At 35.1% G+C, this 6,793-nt stretch overlaps 1 long non-coding RNA gene across 1 annotated transcript; it reads left to right on the top strand.

The window, feature by feature from the left end:
• The first annotated feature begins 462 nt into the window (after nucleotides 1-462).
• LOC134586963 (uncharacterized) lies at nucleotides 463-3,756 on the top strand. Its single transcript, XR_010086606.1, has 2 exons — nucleotides 463-3,046; nucleotides 3,097-3,756. It is a non-coding gene; the product is annotated as an uncharacterized LOC134586963 (long non-coding RNA).
• The last annotated feature ends 3,037 nt before the right edge of the window (nucleotides 3,757-6,793 follow it).

Raw genomic sequence — 6,793 nt, 5'->3', positions numbered from 1 at the left:
CAGCTCCTAGAACTGTAGAATGTCGGCCGAATGTCAATCCTATTGCTCTTTAATTGGCTGAGAACATCAGCTGATTAATCTCAGCCAATGAATGAGTGTCCGTGCATTGAAATAAGCACAAAACTGACTTTAGCCAGCCCAGAACTTTGGTTCCAGGCTGGCTAATGACATCTCAATGCCAATGCTGGAAGTGGAGTTATACCTCTGTCAGCAAATGGGTTAAACCCTATATGTGCAGCATTTCATAGCGAAACGATGTGCATACAGACTCCAGGCACCATGACGACTCAAACACTGAAGTGGTTATGGTGCTTGAAGTAACCCTTTAATGAAGTGGATTTGGTTATATATAATTCCCCTGCAGTCTCACTGCTATTCATTTTGTTTCTGTTTTCATCAAATTGCAAGAAGTGGAGTGAAGTTTAGGTGAAAAACCCCATACCATGCATAGAAAAAAATTCAAATAACAATCATACTTATACTCCCAATAGATGGCAATCACAAATTCAGGGTCGTATAGTGCATGTAAGAGAGAATTGAGAAATATCAATAATAGTGCAAATCTGGACGAAGTATTTGTTGCACTTATATTGGTTATAATGTGATCACATCCAATATGCTGATTGATAAAATAGTGATAAAAAAATAACAGTTTATTTAAGCCCAATAGGTTAAAAACAATATAACAAAATATGGTCACACTATAATTTAGCAAGAATATGCAACCAGGTTGCTGTTTTACAAGATTAAATGGTGAGTATAACGGTACATGTACCCGCTACTCACAACCACACTTTATCACAATGGGGGATTCCCATGTAGATCCGTAGTTTCGGCGGTATCCGTCTGGTGGACTTTATGCTTTAAGCTGTGTGGCTGCCGTTCGTATTTCCCAGTCGCGCTTAGCTCCACCCACCTGGATGCGTAACTACATCACGTCTACGCGTTTGTGATTGCCATCTATTGGGAGTATAAGTATGATTGTTATTTGATTTTTTTCTATGCATGTGGTATGGGGTTTTTCACCTAAACATTGCTCCATTTCTTGAAATTTGATAATATGTTCTGAGATGTGGTGAAGGGTGTCCATCGAAGTGTGTAGCTGAAGTATTATTCTAAGCTTTTTCAAATTTGATGATTATTAATTTTATGAGATAGACAATAGGCAATAGGCAATATTTTCCCATTTAAAACCTAGTTGTCATTTAGCGCTCCGATATATCCTAATTTTTGCATTGTTTCTGTTTTGGCAGCTGTAGCCACTGCTCCTCTGGCTTTGACTCACACAGCCAACATTATGATGGTTTTCTTACAGCACAGTATGTTTAATTTAGGATTTCTTATCTCCTGCTCTGTTATCCCTCTTTGAGTTCTTAAAATTCAAAAATAATAACCATTTCTTTACCTTTTATTCAACGCAGAGAAACAGTATTTGCAGCTGCCTGATCCACTACCTTTTTCATCAGCATGCTTGCTGGTTTCTTGTCCAACCAACGCATGCGTATGTCGCGTTCCAACAAATCAAATACTTCTCATAAAGAAGTACTGAGCCAAACGGCATGGTGCTTATAACATCCTTTTAACTGAACTTTGATCACACTCAGGAAACTACTGCAATCAGGCCGTTAAAAAAACAAGATATAGGACATTCTCATTTAAACAGGGCAATAAAGGAAGTTTAGAAATTAGATCTATGGTTAAAGGAAGTGTATAGGGGAGCTGTATAAGTTACAGCCAGGGAAGGTGTGGCCATGGCTGCATAAACAAAATAATTTAATAATTTAATGACAGAAAATTAAGCAGTGAGGCAGCAGAGGCATGATGCATACAAAAAACACTTTATTAAGCTAAAGTTGTTCTGGTGCTTAGACTGTCCCTTTAATCTTAATTGACATATTTATTTCCAATATTTAATATTTCACTCATTGTTTATATGTATATCAGTGATTTGCCATTTTTCATTTTTGATATACCACATTTCATAATAGATATCATAATGCATTATATGTCTGCCTCCCAACCCCCCATCTTGATGCTTACCGTAAACCATGGAAGGTCAGTCTAAGCATGTGTGTGTCAAGAGTCTTGTGCATAATGTGTGCATTTAATCACTTGGCCCATTTCTATCACTGTTTCCTTGAGGTCTGGAGTTGTTTCAATGATACAGAGCACTGTCATGGCATCATGTGCCTGAGACTGGTATCACCGAATCAGTAAAGCACTTTGAGCAGAGGAGGAGCATCATTTATGAGGGTTTTACACAAACAGGGGTCAATGTGGGACAGGTAAAATAGAGGCTAGGTAACCTGTCTAAAAAGGGCCCTCTATACATATATCCAAACACAAAACAGATACGTGTTAAGATGAAACATCAATTTAAATTTTGTCTCTACTTTAGTTTCCTGTCAATCATTGTTATAAGCTCTGCCGTTTCCGCCTGTCAGTCAGCATAGAGATAGGAAGAGATAAGAAGATAGAAAGAAACATTATTATTTAGTTTCTCCTTCCTCAATGCAATGCATGCCCTGGCTGTGCCTAGACTGAACTGGATTGTGATGTCAATTTAAAATACACATTTAAAACAATATGGAGCCTCACATGAAAAACATGTTAACACAAGTTGTGAGTGGTACTCACTGTTTTATTTGACGGTGTAACTTTCTCTCATAACATATTTTTTTGCAAAGTGAAGCGGCACTACGACTGGTAAAACATTCATTATTAGTTATATTGGAATTATTATCAGATCATAGTAAGATTTCCAGGTAGATCCCTCCTTATTTCTAAAGGAATATAAAAACCAGTGCAGATGTTCATAGATTGTTTTTAATTACGATATAATAAAAGTTTTAGATGTTGTACAATGATCAATTGATCAATGAGCATCCTTATTTTATTTTTAAGCTTATACACAATTACAGTTTTGGTAAAGTGGAGTTAAGGAAGTCTGCAACATGTCAGAGAACGTGGATGTATGGATATGTTTATAGTGACTTGTATTTAAAGTGGACTTGTCCAATAAAAAAACAAAACAATATTTGCATTAGTTATTGGTGCTTAGACAACTATTTTTACACTTTTAAAACATTTTGAGAGTTTAATAATACATGTTTTCTTACTTTTGCTGTCTCTCGTTCTTAGAACATGACAATTGACTTCACATCCTACCTTAATATTCCTCTTTGTAATGTTTCTAAAACTGGTGCAAGAATCAAAAACGAGAAGAGATGCTTAGATGTTGGCACTGATGATTCACTGTATTACAACTTTTATGACTGTCCCAAGACAAAATAGAAAATGGAAAACTAATCAACACTAGGAAAATCATGAAAACACGCATGTACATAGATATGCTTCAAATGTGAACCTTTGTGATGTCAGATTGCAACATTTCATAAAAACAATCGGTACTGTTCTGGATTTAAAAAAAATACCTAAGGTCTCAGATTGGATAGGTCCACTTTAAATTCTACATCAGAAATCCCGAATGTGAATCAACCTGCTACACTGTGGATTTTGTGGATAACATTAATATTTATAGTTTGAATGCAGAATAAATTGACAAGAATTAAATGCAAAAGCTTTTTATCAAGGTTTGTTTTCAGTTTAACATTTTACATGTTGGCAGGAGAAGCCTTGCTAGATTGTGGTCTACTTACCGTGTATTCAACCATTTCACATCTCTGTTACATTTCCATTTGTGTCTGATGTTTTACTTATTTTTTTCAAATAAAACTGTATATATAATTTTCTCAATTTGTTTGGTTTATTGATAATGTCCTGCTAGAACTGCTGATTATAGATTAAGAATTTCCAGGGGCTCTATGTAGTATTCCAAATTCAAATGTGAGTATGTGGCAGCTGAGTGTTGTATGTGTGTGAGGGACACTACATTTTGTGTGTGTCGGTTGTTAAGTGTTGTGTATAGTGGCTGAGTATTTTGTGTATGGAGAAGCTAAGTGTGTGTGTGCTGGTTGTGTGTGTGTGTGTGTAAGGGAGTCTGATTGTTGTGCTGTATGGTGCACTGTCTGAGCCCAGAACTTAGCCGGCCCTATCTGCCTCCTTATGGGTAACCAGTCTTTAGGTACATCGTCTAATAAACTGAAAATAGTTAATTTTTATGTTATCAATTTAAATGTAAATCTCAGGCATATATTACCATCTGATAAGAATGTATTTTACCAGTTCTTATACAATTTGCTTCCCCATTAATGAGCAATACTTAAATTACTGTTCTTATTAAAGACATAAACAAAAACATGTACAAACACGCAATCACTATTTACCTGACATCTAATCACCTGGTAATACATACTCCTAATCTAATATAATCCTGAATTAGAATACCAGACATGTCCCTATTTATGAGGGCAATAACATACATATTCCCACAACTAACTAGGAGAGGGGTGGGCAAAAAATACTGGGGTAGCCCTGGAAGGGGTAAAAAAAACAAAAAAAAAACAAAGTCAAGTCATGAGGCAAAAGCATATCTCCCAACACTGTGAGGTATGAGACTGGGAAAAGTGAGCGTAACTTCAGGTAAGTAACATCACTAATGGCACTCATAATGGGCATTTAGGTGTGTCAGGCTAGTGACAAAGGGGTCCATGCCTGATTGCCTTTCAGACTTAGGGAGAGAATGAAAGAATATGAAAGAGGACAAAACATAATGAGAACATTGCATCTTCTTCCCTCTTCTGGCATCTTAATCTAATCATTTGACTCCTTGTTTGCATTTATTTTTTTAAATAGCTTTCTTCAGCTACCATTGGAAATCCTGAAAAAAATTATCCTGATTTGAAAATATTCCATCAGATTGAAATATTGTCACTAATCATTTTGGGGAATTTTTGCACAATACAAACTTTGGAAATTTCTGAAAAGCAAAAAGTAGTAGTTCCTGTCCATTCTTATATATATATATATATATATAATAAATACACAAGATCCAGCGCACTCTCCTATCTACTAAACAGCAACTTCAATGTCGACAGACTTTATTAGTCTGTAAAAGTTTTTTTTAAAAACACCTAATCTAGGCAAAAAAATGGGGATTTAGTTACATTATATGATCATACATTGCATAAGCCTGCCACAACGTCAATGTACCCCATCTTTGGCAGGTCCTACTCTCACAGTCTAATGTCTGCTCTTATGAGATTAACCACTTACTTGGGAAAAAATTCCATCTGAGGCTCTCTGCAGTACAAGGCTAAATAGGGACCTGAGATGAGGCACCTGTAACAGGGAGGGGTGCAGAACCAAGGAGTTGGCTAGACTCCCAAATATATATAGGTTCTGCACCCCTCCCTGTTACAGGTGCCTCATCTCAGGTCCCTATTTAGCCTTGTACTGCAGAGAGCCTCAGATGGAATTTTTTCCCAAGTAAGTGGTTAATCTCATAAGAGCAGACATTAGACTGTGAGAGTAGGACCTGCCAAAGATGGGGTACATTGACGTTGTGGCAGGCTTATGCAATGTATGATCATATAATGTAACTAAATCCCCATTTTTTTGCCTAGATTAGGTGTTTTTAAAAAAAACTTTTACAGACTAATAAAGTCTGTCGACATTGAAGTTGCTGTTTAGTAGATAGGAGAGTGCGCTGGATCTTGTGTATTTATTGTATAATATGGCCCCCAGCAGCACCCCATTTAAGCATGTTTAGGTGAGTGCAACCATCCCCCCATGTTTCCTATATATATATATATATATATATATATATATATATATATATATATATATATATATATATATATATATATATATAGCTATACAGAAAACACATTACATTGGAAATTCTGCTGTATTGATATAGTAATCACGTGACATGTACGATTATTTCTAGAAAAGACCTGTGCCTGTGTATTTTATTTCTTAACAAATAAAAAATAAAAAATAAATAATTGTACTTGTATTTACTAAATGAAACTCTTTATCCCCAACAATGAGTAAATGCATTGTTTTGCATTGCATAATAATATAAGGCCCCACGTAACCTCCTGTACACTGCCCACACACTTGGAGATGAAGAATATATTTATTTACCCCTTTATGTTCTGACTTGTCCCTCTGCCTTGTGCAGAATGACTAGAAATTATGCCATCCACTCTAATGTTGCAGAGAAACTGAATATATGTATTTATACAGTTCTGCTAAAGAGCAATGTGGTATGCAAAGAGATAGGACAGGCCCCCTTTAAACATGTTTGTGTCATTCATAACTTTAAAAGTAATATCTGTCATTTGTAATAAGCAAGTAATTTTTATGATCCTGTTAAAAGTATTGCCAGATAAGGAATTTTGTATAATCTCCAATACTTTATAACTACATTCCAATATTTCAGGAAAGCACGAATGAATAAATAAAAATATAAACAAGTTTGTAAATTCTCATTTGTCACCCAACAATTTAAAAAAAAATATATAATTTTGTTGTAAATTTATATAGCTTATGTAATATTTCAAATAACTATAGTTGTTTAACCCCTTAAGACCGCAGCCAAATGTACAAGTTGTGATCCAAAAAAACGTAAACAAAACCTGGCATTTACGCTATATGTCTGTCCAACCATAATTCACCTCTTTCATATTAAATGCACCCCCCATTATTATATATCATTTTATTCAGGGGAAACGGGGCTTTCGTTTAACATCAAATATTTAGGTATGGAACATAATTTAATATGAAAAAAATATTTAAAAAATGGGAGAAAATAAGAATTTTTGAATTTTTTTTAGTTCTACGTGACATTCTAACTGTGAATGTCATAATACTGTTTGCTTTTACT

Source organism: Pelobates fuscus, chromosome 1 (genome assembly GCF_036172605.1).
Source record: "Pelobates fuscus isolate aPelFus1 chromosome 1, aPelFus1.pri, whole genome shotgun sequence".
Classification (NCBI taxonomy): Eukaryota; Metazoa; Chordata; class Amphibia; order Anura; family Pelobatidae; genus Pelobates; species Pelobates fuscus.
Note: the sequence above shows the minus strand (reverse complement) of the source record. Positions and strands in the feature narration are given on the sequence as shown.